At 40.9% G+C, this 26,103-nt stretch overlaps 1 protein-coding gene across 7 annotated transcripts in view; it reads left to right on the plus strand.

Annotated features, from left to right (window-relative positions):
* The window catches only part of SNTG1 (syntrophin gamma 1), a 479,377-nt gene that overhangs the window by 195,693 nt on the left and 257,581 nt on the right, over positions 1 to 26,103 (plus strand). The gene's annotated exons all lie outside the window — the stretch shown is intronic.

Here is a 26,103-nt window from a genome sequence, read left to right on the forward strand (position 1 = left end):
TTATCGATATGTATGTTCCTATCACCATTTTCTTAATGTTTTGGGTTTGTTATTGTAGGTCTTTTCCTTCTCTTCTGTTTCCTGCCTAGAGAAGTTCCTTTAGCATTTGTTGTAAAGCTGGTTTGGTGGTGGTGAACTCTCTTAGCTTTTGCTTGTCTGTAAAGATTTTAATTTCTCTGTCGAATCTGAATGAGATCCTTGCTGGGTAGAGTAATCTTGGTTGTAGGTTTTTCCCATTCATCACTTTAAATATGTCCTGCCACTCCCTTCTGGCTTGCAGAGTTTCTGCTGAAAGGTCAGCTCTTAACCTTATGTGGATTCCCTTGTGTGTTATTTGTTGTTTTTCCCTTGCTGCTTTTAATATTTTTTCTTTGTATTTAATTTTTGATAGTTTGATTAATATGTGTCTTGGCGTGTTTCTCCTTGGATTTATCCTGTATGGGACTCTCTGCGCTTCCTGGACGTGATTGACTATTTCCTTTCCCATATCAGGGAAGTTTTCAACTATAATCTCTTCAAATATTTTCTCAGTCCCTTTCTTTTTCTCTTCTTCTTCTGGGACCCATAGAATTTGAATGTTGGTACGTTTAATGTTGTCCCAGAGGTCTCTGAGACTGTCCTCCATTCTTTTCATTCTTTTTTCTTTATTCTGCCCTGCAGTAGTTATTTCCAATATTTTATCTTCCAGGTCACTTATCTGTTATTCTGCCTCAGTTATTCTGCTATTGATTCCTTCTAGAGAATTTTAAATTTCATATATTGTGTTATCCATCATTGTTTGTTTGCACTTTAGTTGTTCTAGGTCTTCTAGTTCTTCTAGACCTAGGTCTAGGTCTTCTAGATTGTTAAACGTTTCTTGTATTTTCTCCATTCTGTTTCCAAGATTTTGGGTCATCTTTACTATCATTATTCTGAATTCTTTTTCAGGTAGACTGCCTATTTCCTCTTCATTTGTTTGGTCTGGTGGGTTTTTACCTTGGTCATTCATCTGCTGTGTATTTCTCTGTCCTCTCATTTTGCTTAACTTACTGTGTTTGGGGTCTCCTTTTCCCAGGCTGCAGGTTCATAGTTCCCACTGTTTTTGGTGTCTGCTCCTAGTGGGTAAGGTTGGTTCAGTGGATTGTGTAGGCTTTCTGGTGGAGGGGACTGGTGCCTGTTTTCTGGTGGATGAGGCTGGATCTTGTCTTTCTGGTGGGCAGTACCTCATCTGGTGGTGTGCTTTGGGGTGTCTGTGAACTCATTATGATTTTAGGGAGCCTCTCTGCTAATGGGTGGGGTTGTGTTCCTGTCTTGCTAGTTGTTTGGCATGGGGTGTTCAACACTGTAGCTTGCTGGTCGTTGAGTGGAGCTGTGTCTTAGCGTTGAGATGGAGATCTCTGGGAGAATCTTTGCTGTTTGATATTACGTGGGGCCGGGAGGCCTCTGGTGGATCAATGTCCTGAACTCGGCTCTCCCACCTAAGAGGCTCTGGCCTGACACCTGGCTTGGGCACCAAGATCCTGTCAGCACATGGCTCAGAAGAAAAGGGAGAAAAAGAAAGAAAGAAAGAAAAAAATAAAAATAAAATAAAAGTTATTAAAATAAAAAAAATATTAAAAGTAAAAAAGTAATAAAAAATATAAGAAAGAAAGAAGATAGCACCCAAACCAATAATCAAATCCATGAATGATAACAAGTACTAAAAGCTATACTAAGAAAACCCAAAAACTACCAAAAATTGGACAGAGAGAACCCTAGGACAAAAAGTAAAAGCAAAGGTATACAGAGAAAATCACACAAAGAAGCATACACATGCACACTCACAAAAAGTGAAAAAGGAAAAAAAAAAAAAAAATATATATATATATATATAAAGGAAGAGAAAAACCAAATCAGTAAAGAAATCTACCAATGATATAAGCTCTAAATACTAAACTAAGATACGCAGAAAACCAGAAACAAATTAGATGCAGAAAGCAAACCCAAGTCTACAGCTACACCCAAAGCCCACCGCCTCCATTTTGGGATGATTGTCTATTCAGGCATTCCACAGATGCAGGTACATCAAGTTGACTGTGGAGCTTTAATCCGCTGCTCCTGAGGCTGCTGGGGGGAGATTTCCCTTTCTCTTCTTTGTTCACACAGCTCTCGGGGTTCAGCTTTGGGTTTGGACCCACCCCTGCATGTAGGTTGCCTGAGGGCGTCTGTTCCCTCCCAGACAGGATGGGGTTAAAGGAGCAGCTGAATCTGGGGCTCTGGCTCACTCAGGCCGGGACGAGGGAGGGGTACGAATGCGGGATGAGCCTGAGGCAGCAGAAGCCAGCGTGACCTTGCAGCAGCCTGAGGCGTGCCTTGCGTTCTCCCGAGGAAGTTGTCCCTGGATCCCGGGACCCTGGCAGTGGCGGGCTGCACAGGCTCCCCGGAAGGGGGGTGTGAATAGTGACCTGTGCTCACACACAGGCTTCTTGGTGGCGGCAGCAGCAGCCCTAGCGTCTCATGCCCGTCTCTGATATCTGCACTGATCGCCGTGGCTCGTGCCCGTCTCTGGAGCTCGTTTAGGCGGTGCTCTGAATCCCCTCTCCTCACACACCGTGAAACAATGGTCTCTTGCCTCTTCGGCAGGTCCAGACTTTTCCCCAGACTCCCTCCCGGCTAGCCGTGGTGCAGTAACCCCTTCAGGCTGTGTTCACGCTGCCAACCTCAGTCCTCTCCCTGGGATCCAACCTCTGAAGCCCGAGCCTCAGCTCCCAGCCCCGCCCGCCCCAGCGGGTGAGCAGACAAGCCTCTCGGGCTGGTGAGTGCCGGTCGGCACCAATCCTCTGTGCGGGAATCTCTCCGCTTGGCCCTCTGCACCCCTGTTGCTGCGCTCTCCTCCGCGACTCCGAAGCTTCCCCCCCGCCCCCGCCAACCCCCGTCTCCACCAGTGATGGGGTTTCCTAGTGTGTGGAAACCTTTCCTCCTTCACAGCTCCCTCCTGGAGGGGCAGGTCCCATCCCTATTCTTTTATCTGTTTTTTCTTTTTTCTTTTGCCCTCCCCAGGTATGTGGGGAGTTTCTTGACTTTTGGGAGGTCTGAGGTCTTCTGCCAGCGTTCAGTAGGTGTTCTGTAGGAGTTGTTCCACGTGTAGATGTATTTCTGATGTATCTGTGGAGAAGGTGATCTCCATGCCAATATGGAAATAGATTATATTAATATAATGAATAAATCTAGTATGGGTTTAACATTCTTTTAACTCCATAAGTTGTTGTGGTTTCATTAGGTTATAGAAACTTTTTCAGACACGTGAGAAGTCATATGTATTTTTGAAAGATAAACCTAAAGGTGAAATGATTCATTAAAGTAAGGCAGACCCACATGATTTCGATCTATTTGAAATGAAGTTGAAAATGAGACTGACTGATGGATGTTACTAAATGGAGTTTAAAACACTGTTAATATGCTCCTATGTTCATGCAAATAGTCACTTATTTATTTATTTATTTTTGTTAGGAGGTGTGTCTATTCTGCAAACTTTTCCCAAGTTCCATTTCAGAATTATAGCCTCAAGAAAATACTAACCATTTCTGTGAAACTATCCTGGTTTTAGTCTTATTGACTGTTATGGAAGACCTCATCAGGATCTAGATTAATTAACTTTTCATTAATTAATTTTATTTATGTTTTATTATTTATTTTATTTAAAATGTTATCTGTTTTATTAATTATCCTGTTTTAGTCTTATTGATGCCTATGGAAGACACCTAATTGGGATCTATGTAGCTAACGAAAGTTAACTTTATGAATTATTCTTCGTCCAGAATTTAAAGTAAGATGTGATTTTATGTCATGACTGAGTGAAATATTTCCCAAAGACAAGGAGTCACTTTTCCTGATAACCTAGACAATTCTAGCTCTTCACTTCTGAAATCGCAAAGATTTCTTTTACTGCTTTTTCACAGTCTCTTCCCTTGTGTTTGACCTTGCAATGTGCTTTCTGCCTGACCTGAAGTATAATAATGAGCCTGCCTAATTGAAATGGAAATCTCTTCAGAATTCCCGGAGATTGAATTTATCGTGAATAATGAACAAGGATTCTTTAAGATATACAAAACTTTTCATGTAGATTCATAGCTAAATCTTAGGGTTGTTATGAGTTGCTTATTTGTCAAATAAACTCAATTATATAAACCTTCTGGGAAAACATTAATCGAACCTAAATCAATAATCTCAAACCTGAAGTAAAGGAGCCAGTGAGAAAAAATAAGAAAAAGTGAATAGGGAAAAATATAGAACTAATTGAATCAAAATAGTTACAAATCTGGGAAAACAAATAGTAAGCACCTCCCCACCAGCTGCAGTATGTCAGACGAGGGGGTCGTAATAATCATCCTTAGGGAGATCCTTGCCTTTACTTACCTGAGTCATTTCTGTTTTTCACCTGCATTCACTCTGATTTTTGCAAGTCCTTCCTATATATTAGATATGAAAGTTTTCACTGTTGTTTATGTTTCTTTTAATAGTATTAATTTGCTTTGTTTTTTGAACCTCAGTGTATTTCTTGAAATTTGCAAATGCTGTTTTCATTTCATTCTTTTTATTATCTCACTTTTGAGCTCTTATTATATTGAATTAAAGTGCTTATTAATGTGATGTGGAATAGTGATGACAGCATAAAATAAGTGTGAGAAACTTCTCTCAATACCTTGAGTTACGTTGTCTTCTCAGTTCACTAGTTTCATCAGTAGCATGTTCTTTATTCTTTTGTTTTTCTCCCTCAATTTTATGTTGGCATAATTGCTGTGTTTTTTTAATACCTTGGGCCCTTCTTTTCAGTCCTTTCCTCTGTTCCAATGCAGTGAGACAGATCCACCTGCCCCTTCCTGCTACACACATGGCTTCCCGTCCCTCTACATGGCTTGTGCTTTGAAGCCTGTGCTGTTCTCCTTCCTTTCTGCCCATTTTTACAAACGTTGAACAAAGGATTGGGGTGGACATGGTGGCCTTAGAGACTGAGGGGTCTGAGTGGAAATGGCCAACTGAAAACACATTGGATTTACCAGATCTTTCCTTTCCTTCTGATCTTGTGTTTTTAAGTGTTCTCTAGCAGTGTTTTTTCAAACTGTCTGGGACTGTGTCTGTCCAAATGTGACAAAACTCGTGGGTTTTCACTGCTGAACATCAGTCACTCTTGCCATTTACTGTCCCCAGTTCACCCATTTCTCTCCACCAGTCACTTCCTTTATACTTTCACAAAATAGGAAAATGTAAGGATAACCAGGAATTTTCCTCTCTTGAAATTTGAAGTCTTAGGGGAGTTCTCCAAATAGTTACCACGTACCCCTATTTTTTCAGGATTGTGGAGGAAGGGTTAAGACCTGAGCTGGACTGAGCTGTCTGTTTAGTCCCTATTTTTTTTTTTCCATCTCTTATTGATGTCTAATATCAATTGTATCGTGTTAATTCTGATGTTTAGGTTAGGTTGGAGAATTTGTTGCTGTTTGTTACAATTGTTTCTTAATTTCATAATCAGTAAAAAGAAAGTTTGTAATGCAATTTTCCATTATTTTAATAAGGAAAAAAAGCAGTTTACTTTTCAAGTCATACAATTAGGCTTCTGCCCCATGACTCAGCTGAACCGGCCCTGATTGAGGTCATTGATGATTTCCTCATTACGGAAGCCAGTAGCCTGTTTTCAGAACTAGTTTTACCTCATCCCACTCAAGGATTTAACATTATTAATTTATTTTCCTGTCTAAAAATTCTCTTCTCTTTTCTCACCTCTCCGTAACCGTTCTTCGGGTTGTATTTGTGTCTTTCCTGCTCTGACTGCTAACGCAACATCAGTTTCTTCTGTCCTGGTTCTCTTTCTCCTGAGTAATTACTGCCATTCGCATGTTTCCAACACCTACCTTTTTACTTACTGTCCCAAACATTTATCAGGTTAAGGTCTGTCTCTCAAAATCTAGGCCTACAGACCACTTCCAAATGAACGATATCATATCTGAACTTACAGGTCCTGCACTTTTCTCCTAACATTGTTCTTCTGTTTTCATGAATAAAACCACTCAGCCAGATAGTCTGAAAGTTAGCTCGTTTCCACCTGCCCTCAGTACCCCGGCTTCCATGTACAGCTGTGCAGTTGACAGACTGAAAAACAGCAGCGAGGTCAGAGCACAGGCCCAGGTCACTTGTCCTGAGAGAGGTGCCCTAGGGTCTAGCTGGAGCCCATCCCCCCCATACAAAATGACCCCAAAATCCTGAACAATGAGCCTGAGTACAATCCTGTGGTCAGGGGTCCCCGCCTGCCTCCTCAGTCCTACTTTGGAAGCTCTTCACTTTATACCTAACTTGTCTTCCTGCTTCCAGAATCCTCACCGTCTGTACCATCTTCCACGCTGAGTGGCCTTTGTGATACATACCCCTGAGCATATTACTTTCCTGCCTAAATACTCAACTCACCTCCTCCCACTGTAACCTGAGTCCAGACCGTCAGAGCTTTTAATGCTTCCTCTTCGCCCAGTTCACCCTTTCTATCTCATCTCCTGGTCTAGCCTTCAGAGACAACATTCCACACCAAATTCAAAAAATTATTTCATACTTCGCTTTGTTCTGTTTTATTTTTTTATTTTTCAATTAAGGTATAATTGGCATATAGCATTACATTAGTTTCAGGTGTACAACATAGTGATTCTGTGTACCCACTGCAAAATGGTCACCCCAGTAAGTCTAGTTGCCATCTGTTACCAGTTATAAAATAAATAAGTCCTAGGGATGTAACGCACAGCATGGGGACTGTAGTTAGTAACACTGTATCGCATATTTGAAAGTTGCTGACAAAGTAGGTCTTAAAAGTTCTCATCACAAGAAAAAAATGTAACTATCATACAACTTTTTTTATGTTCATGGAAGTCCTGCTAACTACTGTGTTCCTTCCATCCCTCTGTGTCCCCTGGCTTTCCACTTCCTGTTTTGCTGGTCTCATTGCAAATGTCTGTGATGCCTTTTCTGATGCCTTGCCTATTCCCTACTTTCTCCTTTGCCCCCTACAAATATGGCATTTATATTGTGGACCTTTAAGACCTGTAAACTTCTTTAGGAAAAAAACAAGATGTGCCTGTTCATTCATATTTTTATTCGTAGTATCCAGAAGACTGCCATTTATACATTAGGACAGAATGGAATGATATTAGTGAATGAAGTTAATGTTAGTTCTGATAAACAGACTCTTTTTTAAAAAGCGTAACAATTTGGGTTTCTAAGAAGGACTGAGGTAGCACGCACCTAGATTTGTCATATTTTCTAAATACAAGCTGCCCTCCCATATTTTGAATTGGTTTAGAAAAAGAGAAAAATCACCTACTCAAGTAGCAAAAAATACCTCCTCCCATATTTCTAAATGGTATGCCATTGATTTACTGGTTTATTGGTTTAATTAGAGAATCAGTGATTCACACTATTTCCCTAAAGCTCAGGACATATTCACTATATTGGAAAACTTTACTTCTTTTTTTTGTTTGTTTTTTGTTTTTGCGGTACGCGCGGGCCTCTCACTGCTGTGGCCTCTCCCGTCGCGGAGCACAGGCTCCGGACGCGCAGGGTCAGCGGCCGTGGCTCACGGGCCCAGCCGCTCCGCGGCACGTGGGATCTTCCCGGACCGGGGCACGAACCCGTGTCCCCTGCATCGGCAGGCGGACTCGCAACCACTGCGCCACCAGGGAAGCCCCGAAGAACTTTACTTCTTTATACTGCCTTTGAGAGCAGGGAAAGTCCTTGATTATCTTTATTTATTTATTTGTTTTAACTGACAAACCAAACCCTCCCCTTTTGCACACATTAGATGCACAGTGAAATGAGCAGCTCAACTCTCTGGGGACTCAGAAGCTCAAAAACGCTGACGATTTCAAGCGATACGTTTTGTGTGCAGAGTTATAACATGTGCTGTTTAAAGTCATCTGGAGAATTAAATGTAGGATAAATAGAGTGATTTCTAGTTACACAATTAAATAACATTGAAACGTAAGGCTATGTTAGTCATTTCAGAAGTTAATGAACTTCACACTCTAGTCTTATTCCTAGTAATTTAACTTTTAATTACCATCCAAGTATTTCATGTTATCTGTTGCTAACATCAATTTATAGTATCTCTTCTTTTTAAATTAAGCACAGCAATTTTACCCTTTTCTTGCTGAAGGAGCAGGGCTGTGTCCTAAGGTTCAGTCTATTTACCAGGAAAATATGACATAATTCCAAAATGTGACCAATTTGATCAGGAGAATTTGATTCTGGTGCTGTTTGACATTTGCTTCGCAAGGCTTCTGTTTAGAAGAGCAAAATGGTGAAGATCAACCTTTACACTTAAATAATCAGAATACAATGAACTTAGCTAGATGATTCCTATATAAATATTGCAGCCTTTTGTTCTATGGGATGTGGAAAATAAAGTGGCATAAAAGCCACTCACACGCTGTGATGTGTATAGGGATCCAGGTACGGCTGTGTCTTTAACAGGTAAGACGCCAGGTTTGCTGAGTCTTACAGCACCATTTACTGAGTAATCACTGAACAGGATGCGTAGACCTGGGACGAAGCTTCAGTGCCTGTAACTCGCCCGCAGAGCAAGAAAGCACAAGAGCCTCGGGGTGGGGGGGCACGCTGTCAGCGTTGTGCTGATGTGTCCCCTCTTGCTGGTACCTCAGGTGTAGTGAGGTATTGTTGTGCCTCGTTAAATACTCCCCGTACATCACCGTATCACTGATGTTCTGGAATAGTTAATTATTTGGACTTAAAGACATACCAAACTAGAAAATAAACTATACTGCACAGGGAAGTTTGTCTGTTCTGCTCTTTGCCTCGAACTGTAGAAGAATGAGTAGCTGTTGAATGAATATTGACTGAAATGAGAAACTAATATGTTTCAATCAGGATTGGTACCAGGAAAAACGGTGGAATTGGTTGAGCGTTCACCTTCCTTTGGGATACCCATCTTCTTCCGTTTCAGGAGATACATGATATAGACATCTAGGGAGTCTGGGTTTCCCAGAGTGCACTCACAGAATGTGGATGGCTGTGAACGGTGTTCCTGTAGAGGCTGTGTGTGAACAGGTGGTGTGATTAAGTTCGCTTCAAATGTAGGATTTTTCAGTTCTTTCAGTGCTGGCAGGGCCCCTGGGCGCCCTGTACACACTCTGACCTCTCAGAAAGGCAGCTCTCTGACTCATAGGACGCTGAGGCCTTTTTCTGACACATTTCCTTGGCCTCACACCCTCAAACCTCTCCTGTGCCCAGGTTCCTTCAAATCTTGTTTACTCTCTGTATCTGGAATTACTCTAATAAACCATTTGATGTGCCTTGTGAGTTATTACATCATTTCTATTTTCTTTTTTTTTATCACGACCTATAGGAAGTGCCCTAACTCAGATTTCGGAATGCCATTTAGAATGATACAAAGTCCTCGGAAGAGGACTGTTTCCTTCTTTTTACTCAAAAGCATTGAGTAAAAATCCTCACGGCTGTGTTTTCTATACACTATAGCGCCACTGCAGGAAAACATCATTGTTTGGGTTACTGAGCAATAGGAAAGTTATTGGCTAACTGTTCCATCTTAGACACATATCCAAAACCTTCGGGGTTGCAGTTTCCAAATATACGAAGAATTCTTTCAGTTCTAACATCCTGTGCCCCTAAATATAGACGTTAGTGTTGCACATATGTTACCTTAGAGCCCTTTTTGGTTTGTTTGTCTATTCTTACTCATTCTTCTTGAGAACAGGGTCTAGTCAGTTACAATGTTAATAATACCAGTCTTCATTCATTCATTCATTCATGCATCTGTTCATTCCTGAATGAGTGCCTTTCATTCAAGTAATAAAATTGAGCATTTGTAATGCAAACCTCCAGACCCTGAGGTTTTTAACAGAGAACAAAAGGGCCAAGTCTGTTTCCTCAGGTGTCTTATATACTAGAGAGAGAGACAGACAGATATAAAAATACATAATAAAAGGCCAGGTAATGAGAAGAGCTATGAAGAAAAAAAAACTAGAGTGGAGGCATAGAGTGTCAATGGTGCTGTTTTTAACTGTGCTCAGGAAAGTCCTCTCTGGGGAGTGTGACTTGGGCAGAGGCCTGGATCAAGCAGAGAAGCAAACCATGTCAGTATTCAGGCAGTGGGGAGAAGGCAGAAGGAGAAGCTTGTACGCATGCCGGGCAGGGAAGCCTGCGCGGGGTGTTTGAGGATCTACGGTGCCGCGAATGAGAGAGGGAGCAGTAGGACGCAGCCTTGGAGGAGATGCAGGGCCAGACTGACAGCGCCTCCCCGGCTGCACTGAAGACTCGGGATTTTACTGTGTGCGCGATGGAGAGCTGATGCCTGTTCTGAACACAATGGAATGGCTGTTTCAAAAGTCTTCCGGAGCGGAGGTTAGGCTGTAGGAAAATAAGAATGGAATCGGAGAAACCGGTTAGGAGAACAACGGAAAAAGCCAGGTGAGAGAGCTTGTGTGCAGGACCATGGCGTTTGGAGTCGAGTTAGACAGAAGCTCAGCTAGGCTATGCTGTGAAGACACTGACCATGGCGTCTGGAATTGAGCTAAACAGAAGCTCAGCTAGGCTATGCTGTGAAGACAGGAAAGGTAGGCCTGTTGATGGGTTTGATCTGAGATGTCAGAGAAACGGGGGCTTCACGATGATCCCTAGTGCTTCGGCCTGGCCAAGTGGAGACATTTACTGAAATGGAGAAATGTTCAGCGTAAGGGCCAGAATTGGGAAGTTTTACAGTTTTTTCTTTTTTTTCTGAATGCTCAGTTTGAAGTGCCTATTACATAACCATGTTTAATGGTGGAATGAATTAGGCAGTAGGCTAGAGTCTGGAGTTTGTGGGAGAGTTTGATCCTAGACATACAAACACAGGAGCCATCCACATAGGTAGACAGATCTACAAGTGCGCACCTGGGTGACATCATTAACAGAAGACGAGCAGAGGGTCAGGGGAAGAGTGAGGGCAGGTGGTCACCAGGTTAGGAGAGTGGAAGGGAGAGTGCCAGGCTGGCATAACACATAACAGTTGGAGCTGGGAGCATGACCCATTGAAGACACGACAAACCAGTTTGGGTGAAACATTAAAGGCAGAGCTGACATAATATGAACAGAAAGAAGGAAGCAGTGCTAAGTTGGGATGGGGCTGGCAGCCACAGTAAGGGTACCGGGGGATGACTGAAGAACTTTCAACAGTGCCATGACTAACATATTCAGTGGTTTCTGTAAAATCTGTCAGTTGAAGTGTGAGGACAAGTCCAGAGCGGTAAAGAGACTATTTGGCTATTCAGGTGACTTGCAGGAGTGCAGGTGAGGCTGCATCTTGGGCACAGATGGTGATGATGGAAAGAGAGAAGTGAAAGTATTTGAAAGAAATTGGAAGACTTTGGTCAGGTGCCGGTTTGAGAGCTTGGAAGGAGTGTTAATACCAACTGAGCCAGAAGCCACTGGTAGGTGGAAGAGGCTTCGCGACTTTGATGGGGTCCTTGTCAAGTGGGTGCTTGGGTATTTGGGAACAGAACCGGCATGTGTATTTGGACCTGCAGTCATCTACAGCCTACTGGTGGCAGTAAAAGCCAAAGTAGTAACTGAGCTTTCTGTGTAAGTGCAGAGGGTGAGGGGGGCAAGAACCCCTGGAAGAAGAGGGGGTTCCAGCCTTGTTTATGAGGACCAGGGGGCAAAGGAGATGGAGGAGGTGCAGCCAGAGGTCTGAGACAAGCCCAGGGGATTCTGACCATGGAAGCAAAAAATGTTCAGGAGCCCCACCTTCAGGGCAACTCACGTAGGCAGTATCTGTGAGGTCCCAGACTGTGCTTGTACCCATTTGCTCCTTGGAGTATCCTGTGTGTGCATCTAGTGTGTAGCCTTTAGAACTGAGTGTAGAATTGGGCATCCACGCTGTTTTGTCAGTGTGTTAGTTTGTATTGCTGCTCTAAGCAGGTACCACAGATTGAGTGGCTTAAACAAAGGAGTTTATTTTCTCACAATTCTGGAGGCTGGACGTCCAAAATCAAGGTGTCAGCAGGGCTGGTTTCTTCTGGGACCTCTCCCCTTAGCTTCTAGATGGCCATCTTCTCTCTGTGTCCTCACATGGGCTTCCCTCTGTCCATGTCTGTCCTAGTTTCCTCTTCTTATAAAGATACCAGTCATGTGTTGGATTAGAGCCCTCCCCAAGGACCTCCTTTTAACATAAATGTCTCTTTAAAGACCCTGTCTCGAAATACAGTCATGTTCTGAGATTCAGGGTTTTAGGGTTTCAACACATGAATTTTGGGAGAACATACTTCATCTTATAATAGACTACATAAGTACTACATTTATAAGAATTATTACTTGGAAAAGAACTTCTACAGAAACTTTTCAATATGTAGCATCGTACAACTTTACTATTCCTGGAGGAAAATAACTTACACTGTCATATTACTGAAGAGAACACCTAATCAAGAAAAAATTATGACCTAACAATACTGACAAATTAACTTAAGATTATTAGGATTATGTGGAAGACTGGATCAAGGTGTGAGTTGTCCACCCCCTTTTCTATCCGAAAATCTATGAAATAATGGGGAAAAGTAATGAAATGAATCCATAGCTTAAAAAAGTTAAGAATATCTATCATTATCGTGTTAAAGATTAACTCCTAAAAGTGAAAAAGGTAAAAATGTTAAATTAGATGATTACACCTGTAATAATTACACCTGTAATAATTACACCTGTAATAATCACACCTGTAATAACGTGTTCAGGATTAGATCGGTGCAGAGCTCTAGGCGGCTCTAATTCAGACTCAGCAGGTACAAGAAGCAGCAAGGGCTCCAGAACGTTCAAGCAGCCCTCGAGGAGGAGCACTTAGTGCGGTGTGTGTAGCAACCACAGAAAAACAGAAGCAGTAGTATGTGTATAAACACACAGACAGATGTTCTGAGGAATGGGCTCATGTGGTTATGAGGTTGGCAAGTCTGAAGTCTGCAGTTCAAGTCTGAAGGTCATCAGGCTGGAGCCCCAGGAAAGAGCCCAAGCTGAGTTCAAGTCCAAGGGCAGCCTCCTTCTTACTCACATGAGGTCATTATTTTGTTCTAGTCAGGCCTTCAACTGACTGGACAAGGCCCACCATGTAATTGAGGGCAGTATGCTTTACTGAAATAGGCACAGACTTAACCGTTAATCTCACCCAAACCACCGTCACAGAGACGTCAAGAATGGCGTCTCATCACGTACCTGAGCACCACGGCCGAGCTGACACACAACACTCACCATCACAACCATCTACTTCTCCTCCACCTCTGCTTGCTAGCAGCACAGGTAAACCAGGGAGGGGCTGGGGGGCTGATGCATAGGTCCGTGGCTCAGATGGCCACTGTCTTGCCAGGAGGCCCCACAGCTGGGCCGTGGGCACGAAGCCCCTCCTCCCAGCAGCACCTCAGATCCCGCGGCTCAGGGGCACGTGCTGACTGGCCAAAGCAGCCAGACCAGCACGGCAGTTTTCACAGAAGTCCTTTGTTCCTATCATATGCTCATGGGTATACTAGAGTCAGAGCAAGAAGACACTCTAAGACAGCAGCTAACTCCAGGACACTTTGAAAATGTAGACAAAAAGCAAAGGCGATCAAATCAAACCTAAGAAGGGAGTGCGTTTATAAGCTACAATCTAAATACTACATAAGAATACACATTTTCCACTAGAAAGAAGTACCAGTAATGTCAATACTGACAGCTGACTGAGCAGAGAAAACGATTCGTGTGCCAGCCTTCATTTCAAGCACGCCTGAGATTCTTGTACCTCTGCTCATTCCAAAAAATCCATGTACATTTGAAGGTATATGTACTATATATACATATATACATATACTATATGTGTATGTCGCTTTTACAGTTTACCTTAAGAAGTTTTTTTCTCTTTTAATAAAATATGTGAATAATTTTTTTGAAATAAGAATTCTGCTCTACACCAAACAGTGCGCCATTAACAGTGAGAAGTGGTCTCCCAGCTGCCGTCACAGATATATTGATCTGAGTCACCTGCATAGGTTCTTCTTTCCTGTGATAGATTAAAGGAAGAACCATCACTGCCAATGAGCGTTGGTGTCAGCAGGTAACTTTTCAGAAGGTTAATTTTTCTCATTGCTGCAGATGCTCTTTGTTTGCCATTGTGTTCGCTTGGATATTCACATGGCAGTTTAAAGAAGATCTAGAAACTGCGGGAATCCCCATATAGCCAACATAGAAAATAAAGCACTAAAGGCATCGGCATCTTTATACAGATGCTCCCCTGTTGAGTCAAAAACCATTCTAGAGATGTTAATTCCTGATTGTTAATAAAGGAACTCTTGATAGAGAAATTGCGTCTAATGCATTAAGGTTCTGTGACGGCATTTGAGCATGTGTATATCTCAAAGCTCTAGGCTAGGAAAATTGGTTAAATTGGTTAATATTTTAAGATTTGAAATTATATATACAAGATTTAGTTTGTTCTCCGCCAGACCACACACTCTTCCCAAGCACAGAGCTATGCTCTGTATCCTAATTAAAGGAGAAATCTCTCCTATGGAAAGGGTGGGTTACAGGCGGCAATTAAAATAATCCAACTTCATTCAGTGGCCTTTACGTCATATTTGAGGAAATGAGCAAGCCCGCTTATTAAGCAGTGATCACAAGAAGTGCACCCCAAATATGTACCCCGCACACCCCATAGATCCATCTCAAGATCTGTCGTTCATCAGCTTGACTCTGGAGCCCTAAGCGCAGAGGCCATCTCACGCTCCCCTAAGTCACTGGTGCTCAAGGCGGTTCGGCGCACGTGGGTATGCCCCGCACACACTATGGTCTTCTATTCCATGGGTGCATATATTTTGTTAAATTATCTACAGAGAATTTTTGAATGCCAGCTTTTGAACAACTATAGTGAGTGTGGGAATGGTGTAGTAGCAAGAGGGCAGGGCTCGTTGATAAGCTGGCTTTTTTGACAACCATTTAGCCAATAAACAGTGCCATGCCTGTTGCGTGAGGACTCTCTTCTCAGCAAGGAGAAAACAAATGTAAGTGAAATACTGCCTTTGTCATAGTGGAGCCGAGGTGCAGGACAGGAGAGAGGCCCTTTACGCCATCGTCCTGCTCCAAAACTCCTCTGGCCACCGCCCCGCTGCCCAGCTGCCCAGGCTTCCACCCCCTCGTGAAGGACACGCCTGACACACTGGCGGTTTTTCAATTGCTTTTCATCTCAAAGTTTTCCCACAACATGTTCTTTCTGCCTCAAATATCATTCACATCGACCTCTAACCCCTCCTCACAGGACACATCTTCCTCCAGCTTCTTTCCAACTGTTTGCTTCCTTCGTTCAGCCTCACCTAAAAAGCCATTTCCTCAGGGAATTAGATCCTGATTCTAACTGGGAATCAGCAGTTAGACGTTGTGTCGCATATGCCTCTTGGCCCCGTGTGCCCCTATCTGGTGGCTCCTTCTGAGTCTTATGTATTTGTTCAGCCATAAGAAAGCGAGATCAGCCTGGTCTCCTTACAGCCCTGCTCGACTTCACGTGTGATACCATAGAGGTGTTTGTCCACACAAGTGACTAGAGCATGTGATGAGCCGTGTAAAGGTGGGGATGAACAGAGGGGCCGAGGAAAGTCATCCCGTTGAATTAGGAGATCGGGAAAGGCTCTCCAAAAGGACAGGAAGGTTGGGCTGAGACTTGAGGAATAAATAGGTTTTGCCTGCTGAGACAGCAGTTAAAAGTATTGTCTCCAGAGTCAGATTTCCTGGGTTTGCCACTTAGCTGGGTACATTTGCAAGTAGTCTTTCTAAGCTTCAGTTTCTCCCTCTGTGAAATGGAGATCATAAATATAGCTCATGCGTTGTGTTGCTGGGCACCATATTTATGTGCAAATACTAATAATGAACTTATCTGAATCCTGGTATATTATAAAAGCTGGTTAATAGAGTAGGAGGGTGATTAAGGGAAAGGAATCAGCATGACACCCAGTAACTTACAAGTTGCATGATTTTGGACAAGCTCTAAATGCAGTAATTCAATGAGAAGAGGAAATGTAGAGCCCCTAGAAACAGCTGGCCGGCTTTAATGATGTGAATCGTCTTGTTTTTCCTTTGGGTTTTTATGTTTCACTTTGCATGCAGTCACATTCAGCAATAGCTTTTTGGGGATTGTCTCGTTAGTAATTCTCAGGTTGTACAAATATAAAAGTTTGCGTCAGTGTGGGTTTCTGTGGCTGGCAGAGAGTAAACAGAGCTGTGGATGAGGTTTCGAGAGCTGTTTGAGAGGGCTGTTAGCAGTCTTCCTTGCTGAATCCGTCTCGACTGCTCGCCTGAAGTGTTCTGGGTCAGAGGCAAATGTCTTACTACTCCAGAGTAAAAATTGGTTAGTTGCCCCCTCCCACGTGCTTTAACCCTTATTCCAAGTCATGAGAGGCCAAGGGAATTTTTCCTGCATTCTCTGCTTATGAAGAGGCAGCTGTCCCCCTCCCCTCTCAGAAGAGTCTCCTGGGAAACACATCTGTCCTGAGTCCTAACTCCAGCCCTTTGGAATGTAATCAGGTTACGCCAGGAGCCATATCGCCCTATGTATGCAGATGTTTACAATTTAGAGGTGTTTCCAAATTCCAAGTATCATGTCTCTTTAAAATGTAAATACGTAGAAAGGGACCTTCACTGGTCTTCCTGACATTTGGGGGTGTAACCTAAGAGCTAGTGTGGGCTGTGACCATTTGTCCATCTCGGGGAGATGAAAGAAGTTGTGTCACCTTTTGGAGCAGAGAAATAAACTTGACAAGCGACTACAGATCTAATCCTCATATCGTGCAAAGAGTAAAATGTTTTCAGGGGAAGTGAGGCAGATGTCTCCCAATTTTACGTTGTATACATTTTCAGGTCTCCAAAGACTGAGGCTTCTTGCAGGAGCTCTGAGAACTCCAGGGAAGATTTATTTCCCCACAAAACCTTTTGTCAACTTTAATAATAAAACAGCTGGTTATCTCACCAGCAAAACGAGCTTATCCTGGAAGAGTCAGAAGGATTGCAGTTTGGAAAACACAAGCTATGGCTCCAGAGAGCAAAGGACAGGGCTTGCGTTTCTAGAGAAAAGGGGGTTTGGGGAGGGGCTGCTCTAAGTGAAAGTTTATTGGAGGAAAGTAAGAGTTCAGGGTGGTGGTGTGTTCTCATTGGCTGAGCTGCGGCATTTTCCATTGGCCGGGCTTGTTGTTAGGCCAGAAAAGATCTTCTTCCTTCAGCTGGGGTATTAAAGTAGCAACCTTCTTCCTGTTGGGGAGTCATGGTAGGTCTCTTCCTGTTTGGGGAAATTGACAAGTGGTAGGGATGAAAGTTCCCTTCCCAACTTTCATTTCAGTTGAGGTTTCGTTTATTAGTTGATTAGCATTTTCATATTCTTTAAACGTCGATCTCATAGCAACAGTGCCAATATATATGAGCTGATAGGAAAATTTTATTGCTTATAAGGTATTGAAATCCAGGTTGTCCTAAATGCATTTGTTTGAAAGTGAAATAGCATATACTTTGAACACGAATGCTCAGAACTCTTAGGTGAAACAAATCAAATAACATAATTCCAAAATCATGGCTGATATTACTTTAAGTCCCATCAAAACTAAGTTGTCTCTTCCAGGACCAGTTCACACATTGATGCTTTTAATGCCAAAGGTAGAGATTTAAAGATTATACAAAAGGTATATTATATTATATAAAAGGGTTTTCAAATTCCTTATTTGCAAATAGAAAGCCCAAATGTTATTTGAATATTAATCTCCTTGTTCTCAGACAGGATTAAGTACTTTACTAAGATTTCATCCTGGTCCCTAGAAATGGCTGGCATTAGCTCCTCTGTGTTGAGAGCATGTGTTCCAGACAGTAGAAACCTGCATAAAAACCACGTAGCTGTGCTTGTTCATGTGCAGAATGTTCCCTTTTACTTCAACATCTGCTAGTGTTTCAAGGCCCATTTTCCTCCTCCTCCTCCTTTTTGTGCTCAAACATAATATTTGTTTGATGGTTTATATCTTAACAGTTTATACTCATTAATGCAGCATGAGATAAAGTTGAAGTTACAGAGTTTCCTATATGACATCTAAGTATGGTACCTTGCCTAAATTATTTTTTCTTCTTACAATGCGAAGGACACATCTGAAACTTCATCAAATCTTAAGATTCATTTGGACAGCTAATTCAAGAATCAGAGTTGAGGAGGTCAAACAAATATGCACAATTAACATTCTGTAAAACCTTTCTCAGTATCTGAAAACAAACAAAATGAGAGTCATGAGTATTTTTTATTGAAACATATTATCTCTATAAACTTAGGCAAGTTAATAACCTCTTTACTTCTTGGTTTTTTCATCTATTAAATGTGGATAATAATTGGAACACCCTCAATTTGGCTCTAAAGCTTAAATGAGATGGTTACATGTAAACCTCTTAGACTAGTGCCCAGCTCATAGAAGGTTCTCAATAAAAATTAGCTAATTATTTATTAACATTATTACCCTGATACCATATCAGGCCATAGTTAATGAACTCTATCAAAATGCTCATAGTTAATTAACTCATCTATTCACTGAACAAAAGTTTCCTGAATGCCAACTATGAGTGCTCTGCTAGAATCCCAGGTACAAGTATAAACAAGATACACAGCATCTTAGGTCATGTGGTGTCCTTCATTTCCCCTGTCCCCACTGTGCCAGATGCAGACGAACAAGTATAAACAAGAAACACAGCATCATAGGACCCATACTATTCCTCACTCTCACAGCCGGCAGTGGAGGCTTAAGGAATGTTCATTTACGTCTTTCTTACCTATTTATAAATCTTGCTGATGAAGCATAGGAAGAATGTAGCCAGAAAAACTAGACAACATAAAAAACAAATTATTATGGCAGACTATCTTATGAACTAAGATTAATATGAGCACATCATTGTAAGAATTCCTAACGTGTACTGTTCAAATCGTATTTTATACAATATATTCTAAATGGTACATGTTATGTTATGTAACAAACGACCTCAGGACTTAGTAGCTCACAGCAATAATAATTATTTGATTCTCTCTCCAGGTTTCTGAGAAGGTTGAGAGTTAGGGAAAGGCTTAGCTCAGGAAGTCTGCCTCCGTCCTCTCACCTACGTTTAGAAACTGGCAAACTGAAACACGGGTGGGGATCTCTCTCTTTTCATGCAGTCTGGGGGCCTAGTCACGTGATCCCTCCACATGGACTGGTCGGGTTGCTTGTGGTGGTGGCCAAGTGGGCATCTCATGGTCACCGGACTCTTCAGAAGTGTGTGTTCCAGCAAACAAAGCAGAGCCTGCATTGCCTTTCATGACCTGGTCTCAGAAATCACATAGCGCTCAGCTCCACCACACCCCATGGATCAAAAATGTCACAAAACCCTACCCAGTTACAAGGGGAAAGGCCGTAGGTCCCACCTCTCCGTGGGAGGTGGGTCAATGCTGCGTTATAGGAAGAACATGTGAGACGGGAGATATCGTTGTGGATGTATTTGAAAATGCATCCTGCCATACTAGGATTTCAGTGATTCTTGGAAGGTCGTCCTGTTCTAAGCTCTCTCTCTCTTTGCCTGATAGGGTATATACATTCCTAGTGTTCGCCATTAATTTATTTCTCTGACTTGGCAGATATATCTCTCCAGAAGTTGTTCCCTTTATTTTCATTAGTGTCTACCTTTGTTTAGAAACTCAGAAAATGTGAATGAAAGAATCGCTGAATATGACAGAGTTTACTAATAAAGAAAATAATTCCACTTTCTGTCTTCTTTAACTCAATTCATGAATATATTCTTTTCTCTCATTTATTTTTGATGAAGGTGTAACTAATGTCTCTGAATGTAAGAAGTACAATTCAAAAAACAAATGAGTGATTTCAGACATAATTTTCGTGAATTAACTCAGATGTTCCTGGTGAACCTTATTATGCAATCAGAAGTATATGGAGTTGAAGGAGGACATTGGATGAGAGGATTCATGAACGTATGTTCCTGAAAGCACGTCTATACACACATATATACAATATACATGTTTACATACTTACACCTCCTTAAGATTGCAACTTGAAATTGATTTAAACAAAAACTGATATTCTAATAAGTGTCAATAATTGGAAACTTCCTCTTCTGTGTATAGATTAAGAAATTCAGATAAGTCTTCCCATGAAAGAAAAATAGAAAAATAAAGGACTGATGGAAGAAAACATAGAGCTAAAAAATAAACAATTACCAGAAAGACCTGAGAGGCAGCGAATGGTTATATATGCCTATGTAATATTCTTCATCAGTAATTCTTATTTCTTTGTATTGATTTGTGTTAATTTTCTTTTAGCTTGAAGGAATTATTTCAGCATTTCTTGTAAGGCAGGTACTAGCAACAAATTCTATCTGTCCCTCTTTGTTGTGGAATATCTTTACTGTACCTTTATTTTAGAAAGATAGTTTTTCCTGATATATAACTTTTGGTTGACACTTACTTTAATTCAATGGTTAGAATATGTCTTTCCGCTGCTTTCTGCCCTCCATTGACTCTAATGAGTAGTAAGATGTTTATCATATGTGGCTCCTTTTATGCGATGATGGGCCATTTTTCTCTTGCTGTGTTCAAGATTTCCTCTTTGTCTTTCAACAGTTTGACTATGATATAGCTAGGGGTGGATTTCTTTGTGTCTATCTTAGGTGGAGTTTATTGAGCTACTTGGATTAATATTTCATTAAGTGTGGGAAGTTTTGAGACACTTTTTCAAATACTTTTTCTGCCTTTTTACTCTCTTACCTCTACTTTTAGGACTTTTACTATACATATGTCATTATGCTTAATGGACTATGGGTCTTTTTATTTTTTCTTTATTCTTCTTAATTTTTGTTTTTTGAAATTGGGGACTCTCTATTGATCTGTCTTCAAGTTTATTAATTATTTATTCAACCAATTCAAATTTACTGTAACTCTGTACTGAGATTTTCATTTCAATTATTGTATTTTGGTTTCTTTTACTTTTTTCTGACATGTATAATACCTGATTCGAAGCCTTTGTCTAGTAAGTCCAATAGCTATTTGTTCTCAGGGACAGTGTCTACTGACTGCTCTTATTTTCCTTTCTTTGGGTCACACATTCCTGTTTTAAATGGGTTTCTTTTTTCCAGAAACTGTAAATTTTATATGCTATTTTGTAAACTGTACTGCTGCAACTGTAGCTTCTCATGTTTCTTCGATACTGTGATATTTGCCATGTGTTTGTTTGTTTTAGTCATTTATTTATTTATTTATTATTATTATTATTATTTTTGCCGTACGTGGGCCTCTCCCTGTCGTGGCCTCTCCCGTTGCGGAGCACAGGCTCCGGACGCGCAGGCTCAGCGGCCATGGCTCACGGGCCCAGCCGCTCCGCGGCATGTGGGATCTTCCCGGACCGGGGCACGAACCCGCATCCCCTGCATCGGCAGGTGGACTCCCAACCACTGCGCCACCAGGGAAGCCCTAGTCATTTATTTTTAAGTGACTTGTTCGGATTATTTCTGTAAAATTTGTCTCCCCTGCAGTTTGCATCCATGGAAATCCCTGGTTTTAGTTTGTATTATTTTAGCTTAGCTCCTAAGTGTTACCTGTGGATCAGCTTTGTTTGGGAATTCAATGGATGCTGTGCTTAAAAATACTTTGAGTGACCCTTTGCAGATGCGTCAGGTCAGTGCAGGGGGTGGGACACACACTCAGTTCTGAGGCGCCCTACAGGCATATCCTAGCTTCGTTTCCCATAGATGCAAGGCCTCCTGCTCAGCCAAAGAAGCTCAGCTGTTCCAGGCCTTCCACTGTCTCTGCGGAGATGCACAGCTTCTCAGACAATCAAGGATGTTGGGGGTTCATTAAAGACCACTATGGTGGTTTCATTCCTCAGATAACCCTGTCTTCTTAACAACAAGTTTGTTGCTTGGCTTTCCCTGTTGTTTGCTGGTGGGATCATGATAGTTTTTGACAGCACTTCTGGTCATGGGTTTTCATATTTCACTAAGAATCAGGACATCCACCTCCCGAAGTGAGGCTGCTGGTGTTTATGACCTGTCTTACGCTGGTAGAACGAGCCCATCATGGGGCTAGGTGGGGAGTTAAGAGAAACTTCAGACAAGACACCGCAGACTTGAAATGTTCTTATGGAGGCTAAGTAGGTTTTCTTAAATAAGTGGTCAGTTTCTAGACTAAGAACAAATTGCTTTTGAACAGTTTTGTCCAGTTTTATCATTGCTTTCTTGGATATTTGCTGAGATCCTCACTTAGAACATATCAGAATAATTTAAATATATTTGATGAATAAAATAATCAGTGAATGTGTTAATTCTTCACCTTGGCAAACATGTTTTGAAATGGCTTATCTCATTAACACATTTAAAATAACTTAGTGTTGGACACCTAAGTGCATATTTATGTTGCAATTTTGAAAGCCTGTAAATATTTTAGTAGTATTCTATGGTCTTCATGGTGAGAACTCACTGCTTTTATCACAGTGGGCTCTCAGATGCTTTAGTTAATTAATTAGATACTCACCTCCTTATTCCACTGTCTCTGAGTCTACAAAAGTTCTGACTTCCTCAAGTAATTATTTTTACATACAATATTAAATAATTTTTGAGGGTGTTGGAATTACAATGTTACCACAGTCCTAGTACACACAGAAACATTAGTCTAATTAATACTAAAAATTTCTTAACTTATTAGTATTTGTTCCAATGTTATATATCAAATACATATAGGAAAAATGTTTTGTATTACATGAATACTTAGTACACTTATGATGGCATATAATTAAAATAATATCGAATTTAAAGTAAAGCCTCAGATTATTTTGGAATAAGATGCATATAGATATAAAAAAACCCAACCTATATGAAATGTATAATAATTTCATAGAACATCTTCAATTCTCTTAGGATATGGCAAAAAATATTGTACTAGAAACTAGAAACGCATTTTGTAGCATTTTCAGATAGTAAGTAAATTGAGAATGTCTCTGTTTCGGTCTAAGAGGTTTTTCTGTTCGTTTGTTTTTGTTCTTAAATATATAAAGCAATTCGAATGTTTTAATTTGTTACCTTGTATTGCGTCTGATTACAGTATCTAGAACACACTCCTCTATTAACCGGATGTGGCAGTTGGAGTAATTTCAAAGTCGAGACTTACAATTTCAAAAGTAAAAACTCCATTTGATGTTTTTATCCTAATTTGCCACTTTAAAAAGGAATCAGTGATTGTCCAAGCTGCTTTCCTATCGTTCTGTTAAGTGCAGTTGGGTATTGTGAGTCACACCATAGTTACACCAAAACAGACGTGTTTGTACTTTGCTTTGACAGCCAGCTTGGCCCTGTCCCCATCGTGACATCACAGCCTGTTTTGAATGAAATAATAATTTGGATAAACTGTAATGTAGCACATTGTATCAGTTGATTTTCTCTGCAGTGAAATAGACCAGCGTTGACCAAACATCCCCTTCCCCGACCTGTCACAGAGGAAAACCTTAGGGAACCCTGGAGGATCAAGGGGTTTGAACAAATTGTTTTCTGTTCGATTAAAAATTTAAAAAAACCTTGTTTTTAACCTTCACTTATTTCTTCTCTGATGCTCTTCCTTGCTTTATGGAGATTCACATTTCTTACTTATATCTTTTTCCTTCTCTCTGAAGAACTTCTTTTAACATTTCTTGCAACACAGGTCTACTGGCAACAAATTCCTTCATATTGTGTTTTATCTGAGAAAAATCTTTATTTTTCCTTCACTTTTGAAGGTTATTTTGCAAAGTACAGAATTCTAGATTGATTTATTTTGTCTCAACACTTTAAATATTTCCCTCCACTCTCTTCCTGTACATGATTTCTGAGAAGTCAGATGTAATTCTTATCTTTGTATCTTTGTTCCTCTATAGGTAAGTTGTTTTTTCTTTTTCTTTCAGTTTCTTTCAGGATTCTTTTTCTTTATTTCTGGTTTTCTATAGTTTGAAAATAACATGCCTACATATAGTTTTTTTTTGCTGGAGGTGGGGGGCAGGGGTGGAATCCGTTCATCCTGCTTGGTGTCCTCTGAGCTTCCTGGATCTGTGGTTTGGTATCTTATCTTAATTTGGGGAAATTCTCAGTCATATTATTTCAAATAATTCTTCTGTCCATTTTCTCTTTCTTCTTTTTCTGGTATTTCCATTACAAATATTCCACCTTTTGTAGTTAATCTGAAAACTTTTCTATATTTTTCCTGTTTTTTATTTGTTTGTCTCTATTTCTTTGCTCTTCATTTTTGGAGGTTTCTATTGATACATCCTTGAGCTTAGAGAGTCTTTGCTCAGCCATGTCCTGTCTACTAATAAGCCCATCAAAGGCCCTCTTTATTTCTGGTGCATTGTATGTGGTCTCTGGCATTTCCTTCGGCGTCTTGCTTAGGATCTCTGTCTCTTCGCTTGCGTTGCTCATCTCTTCTTCCACGCTTCCTACTTTCAGAGTCTTCAGCATACTTGTTAGAGTTGTTTTAAATTCCCAGTCTGCTAATTCCAACATTCCCGCCATAGCTGAGTCTGGTTCTGATGCTTACTCTGTCTCTTAAAACTATGTTTTGTTTTTCCTGTTAGTGTATCTTTATTTTTTTCCTTCTAGCCAGAGGTTTCTCCTCAGATCAGGGTCTTGTCCTAGACGGGAGCTTTGGCTGGTGAATTTGACGCGCTGACAGGATTCACTGTCCCAGCCCCTTCAGACCTTAGGAGACCCTCCCACTCACCTATTAATTTTCAAGTACAAACAGTCCTGCCGAGCCTCAGCTGTGATGCTCCTTTAAGCTTGCTGTGCTTTCCAGAGAGTTCGCTTCACTATGAGTTTTCCTTCTGTTGGTTCATCTCCATCAGAGGTTTTGTTGTGTGTCTCTGCTTCCTTCTACCAGATATTAACACCACACCAGACTTGTAACTGTTTTTGTGTTTCTTCTTCCCTACCAAACACAACGCGGGGTGCCTGAGGCTGCCTCATCGCCTTTTGTGTTGTCATTGTTGTAGATGTTATTAATTTATAAAGAGGATATATATAGAGAGATTATATATGTGAGTGTGTGTGTGTGAGTGTGTCTCTGTATCAGTCCCTCTAGGGTTGTTTCTTGGGGGTGGGCAGTAATTTAAGAAGATAAAAACCTGTACTGGCACCACCTCCACCTTTCTTCTATATTCTTTTATGATTTGTAATATTCCAAGTTCTATATCTTAAGATGGATAGAGTATGCTACAGTTAATTTCATTTTTCTTTAATGCCTCATATGTTATACCTATTCATTTATTCATATTAAATGCCTAGAAAAATAAGAGTGTCTGTCATTTCATAACTGTCCATAGGTATTGTTGTATTTTAACAACTGGCTGTTAAGGTTATAAATGCTAGTTAGATTTTTTTTTCTTCCTGGTCATGTCCTGCCCTCATTTTCCTAGAAACTGCTTTCCAGAGCTACAGAATTGCATAAACAGTGATTTGTTTTCTAAAAGAGGCTCCTATTCATGGACAGTTTTGTCTGTTTTAACTAGGAAGCAATACTTGTGATCTTCATATCAAAGACGACGTTGAACGGCTTTCACAAAAGGAAACAAATGTATCTTCATGAATTCTTGGCGTTTATAGTCATCTGGAAAGAACTAATAAAAATAGTTTTCTAAAGCTGTCTGATGGTGTTAGTGGCCCTTTACTGAGCTTAATCAAGCTTAGAGTTCAGGAGATGAAGGAAACACATGCTTTTTGCTATTGTTCTGTATTTGAAAGGGCACCAAGGCTTAAATTTCTTTTGAAACATGTCCATCATTCCCAAGACAGAAATGATAGCACCCCACGATGAGACGCTAACCGTGGATTTACTCTCTTCTTTAAACTTCGAAATACTAAGTAGGCTATGCCACGTTCTCCTTTGGGGAAAAAAGCAAGTATGATGATCCCAAGGAAAGAAAGTCTAGTAGTTTTGATTTTTTTCCCCACATCATCTGATGCAAAACTACTGCTGGGCAAAAAAAATGTATTTGGCAGTGAATCTTATTGCACCGTATGCAGATTTTAAGTTTGACATGCAACCTACACTCATTCATTTAGGACAGATTG

The sequence above is a fragment of the Globicephala melas genome, chromosome 17 (assembly GCF_963455315.2).
Source record: "Globicephala melas chromosome 17, mGloMel1.2, whole genome shotgun sequence".
In the NCBI taxonomy this organism is placed as follows: Eukaryota; Metazoa; Chordata; class Mammalia; order Artiodactyla; family Delphinidae; genus Globicephala; species Globicephala melas.